The following is a 15,333-nucleotide window of genomic DNA, read 5'->3' as shown; positions in this document are numbered from 1 at the left end:
CCCATCAGACTATTGAAAGTGTTCGTTTGAATAGGTGGAGGAGTCAACAGAGCCTACACTTGATCTGAGCTAAATGGCCAAGAAGATGTCTCCAAGCTGAAAGGGGGGAAGCCTTTGTTCCTTCAGTCCCTGCCTTGATGTTTTCTTTGCCTTTGGTTTTCCCTCGCTCCCTCCTAAGGAGGTTTGGGCTCCTGCAGTAGAGGAACCTTTGGCTTGTGTAGTGGATTTATGTGCTGGTGGAAGCGGGGGTGTCCCTAGGAATGTGCACACATGCACACGCTCCCGTCATCGCACCAGCAGACGTGTGCTACCACCTCGCAGGTACTTGCTGATTGGCGTCCTTGCCTTGCCTTGCCTTGCCTTGCCTTGCACACTCCCTCTTTCCCATGTCACTGTCAGGAGCCATTCCACATGTTGGAGGGAAAGGAGAGGCCTTTGTGTTTTACATAGGAAGGATAATCTCTTTTTTAGCTGCTGGAAGAATTACTCCAAAGGTGATTATATGCAAAGCCTGAAATATATGTTTGCCTGAAATAGCACATTTTTGTTTTCTTTTTTTCCTTTGTTTACTGGTGGGTATCTCCATTCTGGCTCTCAGTAAGATGCTTGGCTGTCTGTTTTTGAGTGGACTGGACACCTTGAGCAAATCAGTCTGGAAAGTAAGCAGCCCTTTGTTTTACTTTCCCAGGTCTAATGCAGTCACAGCCCCTTGCACATACCTTGTGCCAATACCAGAGCATTCTCCCCCAGCTGGCAGTGTATTTGCCCTGGGTTATAATTATTTGACTGAGCAGTTTTGTGTTTCCAGAATTCCTGGAACCTGATACCTGCCTGGGGCCGTTTCTGGATCGGCACAGGTTTCCAAGTGTCCTGCGTTTGGGTTTCCATTGTTTGGGCTTGGCTTGTGTTTCATGAGCATCTCTTTCATAACTTTCCCCCTCTCTCCTGCCTCTCAGTTCAGCAAAGGGCCTGTCTATCTGAATGTAGGCAATAAACATCTGTTCTCACCCTCACTTCTGTTAATGAGATAGAGACAGGTAAGCATCACACATACCAACTTCCCTGCTCTCAGCAACATCAAGGAAACGGTGACAAGCTATTAATGGAAAGTGATGGTCTGGGTGCTAATTAGTGCTTCCTTTTCAACTTTTACCTACATGTCTGCCGAGATGCCCATCCCAGCCTCTCCTCTCTCCTTGCATCCCTTTGTTTCCAGCACGTTGTGTTCACTGTGCACATTCCATGTCAAAGAGTCTTCTCTGTTTTTTCCCTACCAATCACTTTCTGCATCCCTTCATTCCCTTTTTTTCCTCTTTTCCCTGGCACCCTCATTCTTCTGTGGTTGTTCCAGCCAAAGAATAAACATTACATTATAGTAGGATCTCAAAGCTTGGGGATGGGATATATGAAGTTGGTCAGGAATTGCTCATCTTCATCACTGGGTAGTAATATTTGCTTGTGGCACTAGTGCACAGGGTCAAATTACCCTGGGGATGTGAGGTCAGAGATCTATCCCCTCTTCCCACAGGTAATGCTGTAGGGAGCCTCCCAGCAGCTCACAGGTCTTGATCATGGAGCAATTAGTATTTAAAGTAGATCTTCTGGTAATGCCCAGAGACCAAGAAGGACAGGCCTCCATGGTGTGAGCCTGCAGGAGATGACAGGTCCTGCCCCAGAGAGTTTCTGATCTAAACCCTAAGTGGTTTTGCTGTCCACCAGCCTCTGGTTTTTTAATGGCTGGTTTTTGAGATCCACCCCAATTTATGCTGCTGCAGCAACACGATTCCTGGTCTCAGCTTGGTGCCCGGTCTCTCCCTTTTCTCTTTCTTCTGGTCCCTGGGCTCTGTCCCTTCCCCAAGGACACTAATCATCCCCTCCTCACCTTTTCTGCACGGGCTGTGGGTTTCTTGCTGCCAGGCTTGTGTCCCAAGGAGCTGCCTAATCTGCCCCTGTCATTCCCAGTCACAGGCTCTGCACACACCATAGCTTTATGGGGAATGCTTGCAGGGCAGTAGGAAGAGGCAGCCATGGTTTGCACATCAGCTAATTAATTTTCATGACTGAACGATGCTGCCTGGTCTCTTGTTTATACTCCTCGCCTCTCCCCTTCTCCCCCTCCTCGCTGACACACACACAAGACGACACATCTCGTAGGAACGTCAGCATCCTTCCACAGCCTTGAGACGCGAGCGGTTATTCTGTTGGCTTGTCAAACGTGGGTTTCCCTGCTTCATGGTACACAGGGGCCCCCTGTTTCACATTTGCTGATTCTTATTAGACCCAGCGCGCCAGGGCCCTGTCTCTCCCTGCAAAGCAACGCGCCACATCCCATCCATAAATCCAACCCTGGAACAAAGCCTCTTCTACCCTGCCCCATATTTCTACCCAGCCTGCCCGCTTTCCCCTCTCTCTCTCTCTCCCCCTCTCTCTTGTGCTGAAGGTTTCCTAGTGCCAGGGAGATATGATAATTCTTGTGAAGAGAGCATGAAATGCCTCTGCTCTTTGTGTCTGTTTAATTCAATGAGAATCCCAGCCCCAGATGTCATGAATGGTGGGCTTTGTGCTGGCCCTTCCTAAGCCCTAACCGCCAGCCCAGCTCTCTGTCTTTCTTGTTTCCCACCACTGGATACTGATTAACAAACTAAATTATTTTTCCTCCCTAATGATGTTTTCCCACTTTGCCCACCAGGCTGGAAGAAGCCACGGGGAGGAAAGAGTTTGTGCAAAGGATGAGATAGCCAGGGAGAAAATTAAAGAGACAGTGTTGCTGTCTGGGGTCTGGCAATGCAGGTCCACTCGGCTTTATTTCCTTATTAGAGAACGGGGTCGTGTCTGGCTGTATTTTACGTGGCTGGGTGTATTTCAGCCGAGGGATGGGCTTGAAAGCATCCACACAACGTATGCTCTGGAGCATGCCAAGGTCTGTAACTCACTTGCAATTGTGTGTGCAAGTTTGCATGGCCCCAAATTTAAGGTCTCTTTTCCAAACGTGAGTGACATGCGGTAATTACTTGACATCCGTCCACGCATATGGGAACCTCTTTCTAATTGAGACAAATTCTCTTTTCCTTAATCAGACATGACTGAGAGTTCCTGGAGTGGGATGCCTTGGGAAGGGCTGGGACGTCTCCACCTGAGCAAGGAGAGGTGAGTCCCTGGAAGTCTTGCTGAAGGACTGAGTCCAACTCATGCATGGGAGACCAGCTCTTTTACCTGATCCCTCCCTCTCTCTACCAGCCAAATTCCCAGCCAGGCTTTTGAATCAGGGCCAGTTGTTAGCTGCTGCTAGAGAAGACCAGCAGCGATAATCCAGGGAGCCTGGATGGAGGCAGGTGGCCAAGGCAGGATTGTGCAGAGCCACCTGCTTCTTGGAGCCCAGCAGTGCCTCCTTGCTGGACACCAGCAAAGCTGTGTCCAGCAAACCACCCTCCTGTAGCAGTAAAAGAGGGTGGATGTCAACCTTGTGAGTAGAAAAGATGGTATGGAGGGAGAGAACCTTTTAACAATCTGGGGCTCTGAGTTGTGCTGTTGGGAGTAATTGAGAGGGGGTTGGTTTGGCATTTTGATTTTAAAAAACCCCAAACAAACAAAAACAAGAGGAGCCTCTGTGTTGGTGGTGTGGACTCTAAGCTGGGACATGGGCAGAGACAGGTATGATGGACGGGGCACAACAGAGGGCTGGGTGTGCTTAGGAAGGCTCTACAGTGGTGCAATGCTCAGCCCTGCATTTATCAGACAATACAATATATGTATTTATCTCTCACAATTGAGAGCTCAAGTCATAGAAGGCCAGAGCAGATTTCCCTGTGCAGATCTGGGAGGCTTGTGCAGGCTCAGCTTGGCAGTAGCTGCTCCTGTCAGAGCCACACCAGTGCTGCAGTACCCAGCCATGGTTCCCTTTTCCCTCAGCTTCGACTCAAAGGGGGAATAAACAGGGAAGAGGGAGCTGGTTGTCTGCACCCACCAAGCCCCTGCAAGCACACCCACTGCATCCCACAAAGCACAGCCTCACGTACGGCCTGCTTCCCACTGCAGTCACATCTGACCCTTATTACTCCTGCAAGTTAGAACAAGGCAGGAAAAATGGCTGTGCAGTGAGTTTCTTCATGCGCCAGGATTTATTAAGAACAATAGGGGAAATCAATCCATCTATGTAGAATACATCACAGGCTGCAATGGGATAAAGCATTTATTCCGCTCTTGAAGGGTAGAGCTATAACTCATGGGAGGCAAAACCCTTAGTGCTCTGGAGTCCCTTCCCTTCATGTGTGCAAAGAAATGCTTTAGCCCATGGCAACCTACCAGCTATTGAATTTGTGTGGAGAATCTGCCGTCCTTCCCCTTTGCCGGCCCCTTTTTGGAAGGCGAGTCACTCATTAAAACACACCTCTGGAAAAATGAAGGGGCTGTCGGTTCGAAGGCATCTCTGCATCTCGGTTTTACTTTAAACAGAAAGGGAATAGAAATGTCTCAGTGATTTAAAAGCAACCCCCCACCAATTTTGAATGGACAGATTGTGCTTTAACCAACGTAGGATTTGCTGCAACTTTCTGCTGATGCCCAAGGACCAGGCGCTGCAATTACAGCAGAGAGGGATGGGTTGGGGTGTTGTGACAAGGCGAGATGCTGTGCAGGGAGATGTGTGTTGTGCAGCTGAACACCTCCAGTGCTGACTAGATAGATGTGTGTGTATATATATAAGTACTCCCTGTGCCCAGCTCTCTACTCGTGGTAGAAGGCATGCGGTGCAAAGACTGGAGCAGTAGTTAGCAGGGGCAAAAGGTGACCAGGATTTGTTATAATCTTTCTGGTTGTGAGAGAGTGTGAAGCTGGTGGGGGGGGGGGGTTGTGGAGGGGTGGCATTAATAGTGAAATGGTCTTTTCACTAAGCCTATTTTCACTGGGTCTAATCTATGTTGTGAGAAGAGGATCTCTTCCATAGGGCAGACCCAGCGAGGCTGGTGAGCTGTTTGGAGGGGTCTGGGCTGCCAAGGAACATGGGCAGTGGGAAGCCAGGCAATTGAGCAGACACGTCAGACAGCCTTCCTCAGCAGAGATGACTTGGTAGGTAGCGTGCTGTTGGGCAGATGGGGTTAATTCTTACACCCAAATCAAAAGGCAACCGAGGGGGGAATGTTTTATTAATGAAAGCAGCCCTTTGTGAGTATTCCTCCCGAGGCACGTTCCCTCCACCCGCTGCCTTCCCCCCTGGCTGCTGTCTGGCCCCACGTCTTGCTCAGTACCTGCTCAGCTGCCACTCACCCACTGATAGGTTTCATCAAGAAATGTCTCCATATGTGTCTGAGTCCTGAACCTGGGTATGTGGGATGGGAGGAGGAGGAGGAGAGATGAGTCCTTGGCCTTGCTGGAGACAGGGGTTTGCCACAGGCAGGCAGAGCTCAGGCTGTCACAGGTTGCCCATCAGCCCACTGATTGTGCAATGGTACTGCAGGAGTCACCTCTTGCTGGCACTGAAGAGCAAGAGGAACAGAATGCAAGGTAAAATGCAGGTTGAAAGTGGGTACTCCAGTGGGTAGGGGATAAAGGGAACAGCTGGAGATTGGGTTGGAGAGGTTGGAAGTTGCCTTGCCCACCATCCACCCAATCCCCTTCCCATCCCACCACCTCTCTGCCTGCCATGCAATGGGCTCAAGAGAGGAGCAGGGGATTTCTGTGCACCCAGAAAGCATCCTCTCCTGGTCTTTCTTAGCCTGCTGTCTCCCCGTGCCCATGTCCTCAGGGGCCCTGGACACCTTGTTCTGTTAAAGGACAGGGCCGTGGGAGTGTCAAGGGCTGCGTGTGGAGATTAATTCTGTCGCTTTGTTAAAAATAAAACAAAAGCTGGTTTATGACAATTGATTCAGGAGAAAGAGGAAGTGGAGCTCAATTCCCAGAGCACCTTTTAGCAAGGCTCTGCATGCGCGCGCGCGTGTCGTACGCGTGTCAGAACTGAGCACCCACGGAAGGCCGGGTCGGGAAACCTCACATGGAAGCGGGGAAAAGACCCCAGTGCATGGCTGCTTCCCTGAGGGAACCCCCGCAGGGCTAATGTTTGATCTGAGGCTCCCTTGTACTCCTCTGAAACCTTGGGATGTCAGGAGCTCGAAGGGAGCCTGGGATGGAAGAGGATGCTATTTGCATTTTCCTATGAATGCATCTATTTGTATAAATCTGGTGTCTCTGTGCATGCGCACACTCCCCTACGCATGCATTTGTTTGAAGAGCAACACGCTGTCCCTGTAGTGTTCTCTGCTCAGGGCCAGAACTGGTTAGTCTGAAATTCAGACTCTTCCTGGAGGAGCTGCAACTCCCCTCCCCGCTTCAAATCTAGCAGTGGCTATGGACATAGGAGTCCCGAGATGGTTCACCATGCGGTAGCAGAGTTTCATTGTGGGGGATGAAGGCTCCCCCTTTCAAATTTGCACAGACATCAAAAGAATCTGGAAGGTTCAAACAGATCACAACGTAATCAAAATGCCAAGCCACCGTCTGCTTCTGCCTTTGGGTTGACAAGCAGGATTAGCACCCAAGGGAAGCAGGGTGTAATAGTGTTTCACGGGCACTGTGAACAGCCCAGGAGTGTGCAGAGTACAGAAAGGTTAGCCGAAGGGCAGGTCTGGCTACAGACGTACGGTTGGGGGGCGGATTTTAAAGCAAGGAGCTGTACTCGTACAACCTCTGTGGGTATTTACTTTAGCAGAAGGCAGGACTCTCCTGTATACCAGTGATGTCACGCTGGAAGCAGTTTAAGCTAAACTGGAGAAAGCCAGTTTAAGAGTGAAGATGTGCACCAGCGTGGCGAGGAGCAGCAGCAGTTGACCTATAGTGCTGTCATTATAATGGTGTGGTTTTCCGTGTAGACAACCCTGGAGCGGAGCAGCTAGCCTGCCATCCCTTATGTTTCACTGTCTAGCTGAGATGTATAACATGGCCCTGCCTGCATGCAGTTGCAATCACCCTCTGGTTCTCCACAGAGTACTGGAGCAGAAGCCGAATTTTCAACGTGCATTGTGTGCCTATTGCATCATCTGAAGTAGTCCCATCATAGCTAAAGATACATTAAATGCTTCCTAGTTCTGCTTTAGTGTCAGTAATTGCTGGTCTTGTCCTGACGGCAGCCCAAGACCAGAAATGAGAGTTCCTTGGTTGGTATTTGGTGTTGCTCATTTGGAGAACTGAGCAGCACTGATGTGCCCACTGTAAAGCTCCCATGGAGTGAGAAATGTATCAGTAGCTTTGTCTGTGTCGTCTGTGTAACCATGCATTTTATAACTGACCTTGTTTTAAATTTGTGTTAAATTACGGTTTAGGAAGCTCATGTCTTCTTTACTGATATCACTGCAGTTTTGGTTTGGGATTTATTTTATTTTGGCCAGGAGAAAGGCATAATTTGCCTATAACTCACTCTGTGATGGCTGGGCAGGTGACATCTTGCCTTGTAGCTCTCAGAATGCTCTATCTGTCCAGGCCGTGTCTTCCAGGGTCACTCCAGTGTCTGGAAGCCTTCAGAACTCAGAGACACAGTGAGGCAGGCTGTGTGGGGTAACCCGCTCATGTCCAACGGTAAAGCCACGGCAAGGGCACAGCTGCCTCTGTGGCCATGGGCAGGGCCTGGGCAGTGTGTGCTACCTGGTGAAGGAGAAGTGTACCAAGATTGTTGCAGCCAGGAGGGCTGGGGAGAGAGCTGTGGGAGTGCCGCGCGCCCAGCGCCTTGGCGCCATGAACAGGGCCTGGGCTAAAATGGCCGCTCGCCAGCGCACTCTGGTCCACCATGGCAACTCCTTTTCTCCTGGGGCCCCCTTTGCTGGCTGCCACTGCTCCCGGGTGCCCACTGCCTCGGGGCTGGCGGAGGGGAGCCCGCTGGGATGGGCCAGCTGCAGGCCTGAGGCAGTGTGGGCCCCGGCGGCCATTTTGCGGGAGGCGAGCGCCGCCTGTAAGATGGCCGCATGGGCATGAGGTGGGGTGCAGCGCTGCCTTGTCCTCGCCACGCTGCCTCCCTCACGCCATCCCCTCCTTATCTTGCTAATTACCGATGAAGGCAGAACAATAACGGGAGCTGGCATGCCCCAGTTCTTTCTCTGCCACCTCCTTCCTCGGGCGGAAAATCTGCGCACACACCTCCCCCCCACCGCCCGCCAGCCCCTCTGTGATATTAACTGAATTAACATACTTCCTAATTTGCCCTGTGTTTTTCCTGCGCCGGCTCCCAGCCGCCTCGTCATGGCTTCTCCAACTGGTGGGGAAGAGGCGAGCACGTTCATCCCCTCCGCTCGTTTGGTTGTATGCGAAAAATCCTTAATGACATCTAAAAGGGGTGGTGGGACAATAGCCCACGCGGGGTTTGGCAGGAGACGTGCGATATTTACCCCGCCAGACCATCCTCGCTGCCTCTTTGCCGAGGGATTACGACGGCGGCCGTCCCCGCGTTCCTCCATTTATTTATTTTGCTGGTGGCGGGGGGGACGCATTGGCACGCGGCTGCTTTGTGTGCCTTGCTTCACCTATGAAAAGGACATATTAAGGTGTTGCCATAAACCCCCAGATGACAAAGAAAGCGCCTTTCTCTTCTGCTTGTGGGCAACAATGACAGAAGGCTTTAAAACCAAGAAATTTTTTTACCCCCAATTGCAGAAGGCTTCCCCTAAAAGGAACTTAAATACAAACCATTAATTGTAAAGCGCTGAGCTCCTGCTAACTATGCCATGCTTTTTGTTTCTGATAGTATTTGTCCATTGCAGAGAGCAAGCCAAGGATGCGGAGCCTCCCCCGCCCTCCTCCCTTTGTTTAAGTGACAAAATGTTTCCATGTTCTTGTTTAGATAATAAACCTTTGTGGGTTTTTCAGCTTTTAGTTTTATTTTTTTTACCCATTTATCGTGGTGTGAAATCCAAGCTCCCCTTCTTCCCAGATCTTGGGAATCCATGTTCCTCATGATCAATTTTCCCTCCTTTATCTAAAAATACAACATTATTTTATAGCATTACTCTGAAAATGCAGCAGTTATATTTTGAATTTGAGTATTCAGAGCTTCAGGATATTGCAATATTTTTTTTTACAAGCGATGAATGAAATGCAATGATTTAAGTGTGTAATGCACAATACAGATGCCATGCATTGTAAATACATTTCAGGGGCATAAAATCCAACACAGAGAGCCGGTGTTCCACGAAAGCCGGGAGTCCAAAAATAACTGTAAAAATGAATTGTCTGTCGGGACGAATCTCTCAGATCCAAGCCAATATTTGCAGGGTTACAATATACAACTGGCTTACTTATTGGCATAAATATCTCATTTTAAAATGCCGATGATAAACTGAAAAAGAGGTGAAGGAGATATTTGACTGATTACTGGATGCCATGGATTCCCTGCATTTAATTTCATACTTACATGCTATTTACTTATCCCATGTTTATGGGTATGCGCTTTAGCTTCATATAAATCTCCCCTGTCTGTCTGTCTCATTGCGTTCTTTTCTCTTCTGCCATCCCATCTGCTTCTCATGGTCCTTCTCCTGAAACCACATCACAGGATCTGATGGGGATAATGGGAATCCGCCTCTGGTCTCTATCATAAACATGCCAACGTGGGCTATTGTGTAGGGAGCCGGCGGTCACCAGATGGTGCTTGGTTGCCCAGGGTCTGTGTCACTGGGTTTGGTCTCTCGATAAACCAACAGCTCCTTTAGCATTGTGTTTTCCCCCAAGATCTACCTACCCTGGCTGAGGAAGGTGTAAGGATCTTGGGTAATGAATCCCCAAGGGATGAAATCCTTCTGGGTGCGTTGGGCGCTTTGCAGCCTCAGCTATGCAGCTATGAGCTGCCCTTGCAGAGCTGAGGTTTTTTAATCCCTGTGCTCAGCCGTGTTCACCCTGTCTGCATTCCTGGAAAGGAAAATGAGTGTGGTACTTTGGGACTGAATGCTGTCTCCATGTGAAAAGCGGTCCATGTCAACCTAAGCAGACATCTTGCTACCTTTATGTAGTGGGCTTGGGAAGACAGGGCAGAGACATCTCTGTGATGCAGACAAAATCAAGCCGTCTCCACTTGCCTGGGCTCACAGACAACTCTTGAGTGTCTGCAAAAGAACTGGCTTGTGGAGGTATCGTTGAGAGATGTAGATGTTACAGAGTGACTGAGGTATGGGGCTTTCCCTGTGAAAAAATGTCCTCCAGCCAGGAGAGACCCAGGGACAAATCCTGCTCTTCATTATGTGTCTGTATGTCCTCAGGAGGTCCTGGACATTGTTGTACATGTGAGCTGCAGAGCGGGGATTAATGCAGAAATAAAGATTGAAGATAAAAACAGTGAGAGCGATGTCTCTTCCTGAACGCAGACAGATGGAGAGAGCCTGGCATAATTACATTTAGCAAAGGGCCGCCATGAATGAAACCAATTAAAGGAGAAGCAATGCTCATATGAGAGAGAGAGGGAGAGAGGAAAGCAACCACCTCTGTGGGTCTTCTTGGGCATCCACGTTCTATGGGGGGTGAGTCACACACAAGTCCCCAAGCCAGGGGTGAGCTCTGCATGCACCTGCCTCCTGGCTTAGGGGGACTTAGCTTATCTGCCATGGTGAAAAAAGAGGGAAATGGGAAACATCGGGCGCTGGCGGGGCCGGCATGGAGCTGGCTTGCAGCCAGCCCCAGCCTCGCCGTCTCCATTGTCTCATGGCTTTAATGCGTGCCTAGAAATCCAGTATTTAGGATTCAGGTTACCATTGTAAAGCAGAAAGGTCGTGCTCAGCGCCGCTCGGTGTGGATTCCTCCGGCAGCTCTTTTGCCTGTGTGCCCCATGTTGGGATGGTGTTGGCAGAAGGCCTGGGGCCGGGAGGCTGCAAGGAGCACGTCTTTGCTGCCTCTGGCATGGTGTGCACCTTCCAAGGGATGCTGCTGGCTTTGGGATTTAGGGAGGGCAGCGGGAGGTGCCCAGAAAGCCACACAAAGGAGAGGTTTGCATTTGCTGGGCAGCCAAAGCTGAGCGTGCCTTGCTGACAAGCTTGGCATAAAATCCAGCAAGGCAGGATCAATGTGTCTCTTCCTTTGGCTCTCACTTGGTGGGAGCTTCATGAGTAGCTGCTGCTGGTGGCCAAGGCTAAGAGAGGCTTTTGGGACTGTTCCTCCTGATTTCATTTGTAGTCCCAGAAATGGCTGTTTTCCAGCTTTCTTCCCTTCTTCTACTATCCTGCTCTCAAGGGAAGGTGCCTTTTGGGTAGAAGAGCAGCTGGCAAGGCTGGACTAGAATAATTCACAAAGGTTTTAGAGCAAACCTTGGGATTTGGGGTGTCTATTGCAAACCTCCAGCAACTGTAATCAAGGACTGTTTAAAAGTCTCAGTTCTCACTTAAAATTAATAGAATTATGCTAACAAGAAATGTATTTAGGGACATCTTAATTGCAGGGAAAATTCTGGAAACAAGTCAAAGACCTTGTAGGGCTTAGGCATTATCAGTCTGAAGAAAACTCCTCCAATTAGTTGGTTTTTGGAATGAATCTTAGCAATTTTGGGGATCAAGACTCAAAGCTCGAGGCTGACAGTGCAGGATGCTGTGTAACACCCGAACAGGGAGGAAAAGAGAGACTGACAACTCAAAATGTCATGGATCCCACTGGGTTGGATAGCGGCTGGCTTGGGTCTTGTTTAAGCCCCTAGACATACTGAGGACTCTCAGGAGGGGTCCCAGCCACTGTTTTATGGCCCTGGGCACAGAAGTCTGTGCTCCAGAAGGTAATAATTGGTGATGTTGGTCCCTATTCTACAAGAGAGGGATGCACATCTCTGTATGTGCTAATGAAGGTGGTGGGAACAAGGCTGTACAGATGCAGATTGGCTGTGCCTGTGGATACATGTGGCTCTGTCTCATTCTGGGAACAGCTTGAAAAACAGTGTTTGACTTCCATGCTGCCAGGACTCAGAAAAAAAATGCTTTTTAAAATTTATTTGGTTGTTGCTTTAACTGAGAGGTCATGTACTGTGTGCAGCACTGTGGAAGACTCTGCTTAAGAGCCAGAGAAGGAGATGCTGTCTCTGTGGTGTCCTCATGGTACTGTGCAGAATCTCCCCAGGCTGCTGCAGACATGTCCCAAGCTGCCATTTGGACCAGTGACTCAAGGGAATGTTCTCCTTCAGCCCATTTGTGTTACATTTCATAGGTATTGCCCTGGTCCCAGTGGCTGCTTGTCTGAATGTGCTGTTGCCAGTGTGAGTTTTAATTTATCTCATGCAGAAGTGTACTGGAGCGCCCCAGAATGAAGGGCAAACTGCATGTGTGAGTCTGGACCTGTACCAAGCTCTTAAGGCAGTTGTGGTCCTGCACAGTCCCCAGGCTGAGCTTTCTGATGGCGTGGCACTGAGGAGCAGGGTAGAAATAGAGGAATTCTGAGTGGGTGCAAGGCTGGGACCCATCTGACTCATTTTGCTTGCAATCAGGGGAATGGGTGATGTGTCAGAGCAAGCTGAGAGCTTGGGGAGGAAACAAATGGTTCACATAGATAAGTGCTGGCCGGGGAGCCTATCAGGTTCCTGTTCCCTTGCAAAGGAAAGATCCTTCCTGCAGCTTGTTGCATTTCTGTAGGCTCTGACTGACTTGTGCCTCCTTGCCTCCTTCTCATCCCCAAAGGACAGAGACTAAAGGAGTGCCTGCTATTGCTGCAAGAGCTTGAGGATGTGGTAGGAAGTGGCTGGTCTCTGCTACCTAATTAACAGCATGGCTGAGTGCTGGGAAACAAAGGCTCCGGTTTCTACACTCTCTTCATCCTTCTTTCCTTCCTTCCTAGCCCCTAAAAGAAACCTCCCTACTGATGCCATGGGACGTTTCCATAGATACCTCTGTGGCTGCAGGGATGTGCAGGGGACTGTCTTGCTGCGTGCAGTGGGATGAGGATGGTGATGGTGTGCTTTATTCCAGACTTGGATCAAGCACTCCAGGGAAGGCATGGCTGGAGGGACAGGGATGCATCTCTTCTGCTTGGGCTATTTCCAGCTGCAGCTGTCTCGAAGCTCTGCAGAGTGCCCTTCTGCCTCCTTTGGGAAAACCCTGACTGTGTTGACCCATTTGGGCATGGAGCAAGCAGAACTGGCCCCAGATGCCTGCTGCAAGAAAGGCTTTGCCTGTTCCATGCTCCAAAGGCAGTGCCAATCTACTGGGATTGTGGCACCAGAGATCAGCAGGGCCAGTGCTGAGGGGTTGAGAACTGCAAGGGCTCTACTGAGGAGGGATTCTCTGCATCTTGGGGAATTTTCACACTTCCATCCCCTGATCAGACCCACTCTGTGGGAGTCATGGTGGCAGGCAGAGGGACATGGGGGTGTTTGAACTGCATGCTATACTCCTGAGGGACTTGCTTTATGGCTGTGCAGAATTAGTCTGTGTTTTCTAGGCCACCTTTGAAAAGAGGCTGAAAATTTGATTTCCATAGCCTAAAAACTGAGCTCTGTGTTTGGCTCCTTAAAAGAGAGGCAAGGACTAGAAATCTCCTGCGACCTGAGAGCCCAGTCAAACTCTGAATGGCTCAGTGAGGGTGGAAATGGGCTTTGCTTTTACCACAGTCAAGTTTATTGCTGTTGTTCTCCCAGTTTGTGCACAAGCTCCTCCACACTGAGGAGCTTCCCAGCGGCTCTTTGCTGCCTGAAGTTGCTAGGGCAGAAAGACTCCTTTGCCAGGGCTGGTTTGGGAAGGACTGGAGTGGTGGCTGTCAAGACTGGCACCTCTTTAGTGCTATGTTTCCATGGCTGTGCTTGGAAAGGGCGGGTGGGCGCGAGGCCACCAAGCCCTGAGAGGAGGGATGTCTCTGGTGATGACCACTCATTTTGCCATGCAGCCCTGAGGAGAGGGAGGCTGTGTGTCAGCCCGATGGAAGCTCTCTGCAGGTCCTCCTGCCCGAGGAGCAGGCAGTGACACATTTCTGACACAAACTGAGAGGAGATGCCGGCGTGAGATCCCGGTCATGTCATCTGGGATCAGGTACCAAACCCAGCCGTGGCTGCGAGCGGTGAGGGAAGCAGCTGCCCCGAGCAATGGTGAACATGATCCAGAGCTAATCCCGGGGCGTCTTCTCCCTGTGTGTGCCCGTGGCAAGGTGCTACCCCCAAGGTCTCCCAGCCCCACACCAGAGCTGCTCCTGTGCTCTGCAGAGTGGAGCTGTGGATGCCGGGGGGATGCTGGCTGGGGATGTGACAGGTTTGCACTGGGCTTGCGTTGGATGACGGGTGCCGGCTCCACAGGGTGCAGGCACAAATATCTCAGGGGGATTTGCTTTCCTACAGAGCCTACTGCTCTCACAGGAAGATGGAAAAATTTGGGTCCTAAAGGGATGAACACTGCCTGCACTTTGAAGGCAGACATCCCAGGAACCATAAAGAAAAAAGACACCCACTGATTTTTTTTTTTTTTTTATTATTTCTCCCTGTTTCTGTCTGCCTATCAGCCTGTCAGCCAGCTAGATGCTAATCCACAGCAGCAGCAGCACAAATAAAGCTAGGCTAGAGGGATGCTAATTTATGCCTGGATTTCATGCTTTGTTTTACTTCCCCACTTTATTGGACAGAGTAGGCTTTGTGAGTGACGTAAAATGTTGCGTGTGCTCTCCCCATGGCAGGTTTCTGCACATGCAGCAGGAGAAGTTCATTTCTCTGTAGCCCTTGCAGCCTTACACATGCCTTTCTCTGCCTCCCCTGGATCATTTTGGGGGGGTCATTCCTGATAAATCCCCACCTGATGAGGATTCCCTCTAAGTTTTGTTGCACTGTATGTGAAACCCAGGGATGTGTGTCCAGTCTCATCGTGTCTTCTCTCATGGTGCCAGCATTTATGCATCTAAACTGTAATTTTTTATGCTCTTGCTGGGTAACTAGACTACAGCCTCGGCAATTTGCATGAATAAATGTCATGTAAAATCATCTGCTCGTGGGTAGTGGCCAGCCGAGAAGTTATGTTGTGAGGCAATCTGTTCTGAGTGATCTGTTTAATGAAATGTTGAGATTTACAGCTCTCAACATCCATGGGGAAAAGCACATATGGATTTAAGATCACAGCCCTGAGGTGACTTTACCTGTGTGGTACAAGTAGGTGAGGAGTTGTATTACTTGTTGCTTGGGAAACTCAGTGTGTTAAACTGTGCTGTTGGGCAAAAACCTTTTAAATGCCCTGTCTTGAAATAAAGGGAAATGTAAAGAATAGTCAGAGGTGTTAATAACAGAGGTTCTTGCAGGGTTTCTTGCAGGAGTCTTGCGTGGGATCCCCACTGGGACCCTAACAGTTTTGGAAAGGAAGGATCACCCACCAGAGGCAGGGAATGGATGTGTTGGGGCTTTGCTGAGGTTTTCAGTTCCCATTA

At 49.9% G+C, this 15,333-nt stretch overlaps 1 long non-coding RNA gene across 4 annotated transcripts in view; it reads left to right on the top strand.

Annotated features, from left to right (window-relative positions):
• The window catches only part of LOC135452486 (uncharacterized), a 43,010-nt gene that overhangs the window by 14,673 nt on the left and 13,004 nt on the right, over nt 1-15,333 (top strand). For all 4 annotated transcript variants that reach the window (XR_010441627.1, XR_010441628.1, XR_010441629.1 and 1 more), the window contains one exon: nt 3,078-3,147. This is a non-coding gene — a long non-coding RNA (uncharacterized LOC135452486). The remainder of the gene's footprint in view (nt 1-3,077; nt 3,148-15,333) is intronic.

This window comes from Zonotrichia leucophrys, chromosome 10, assembly GCF_028769735.1.
Source record: "Zonotrichia leucophrys gambelii isolate GWCS_2022_RI chromosome 10, RI_Zleu_2.0, whole genome shotgun sequence".
Classification (NCBI taxonomy): Eukaryota; Metazoa; Chordata; class Aves; order Passeriformes; family Passerellidae; genus Zonotrichia; species Zonotrichia leucophrys.
The sequence above is the reverse complement of the archived record's forward strand: the minus strand, read 5'-3'. Positions and strand labels throughout refer to the sequence as shown.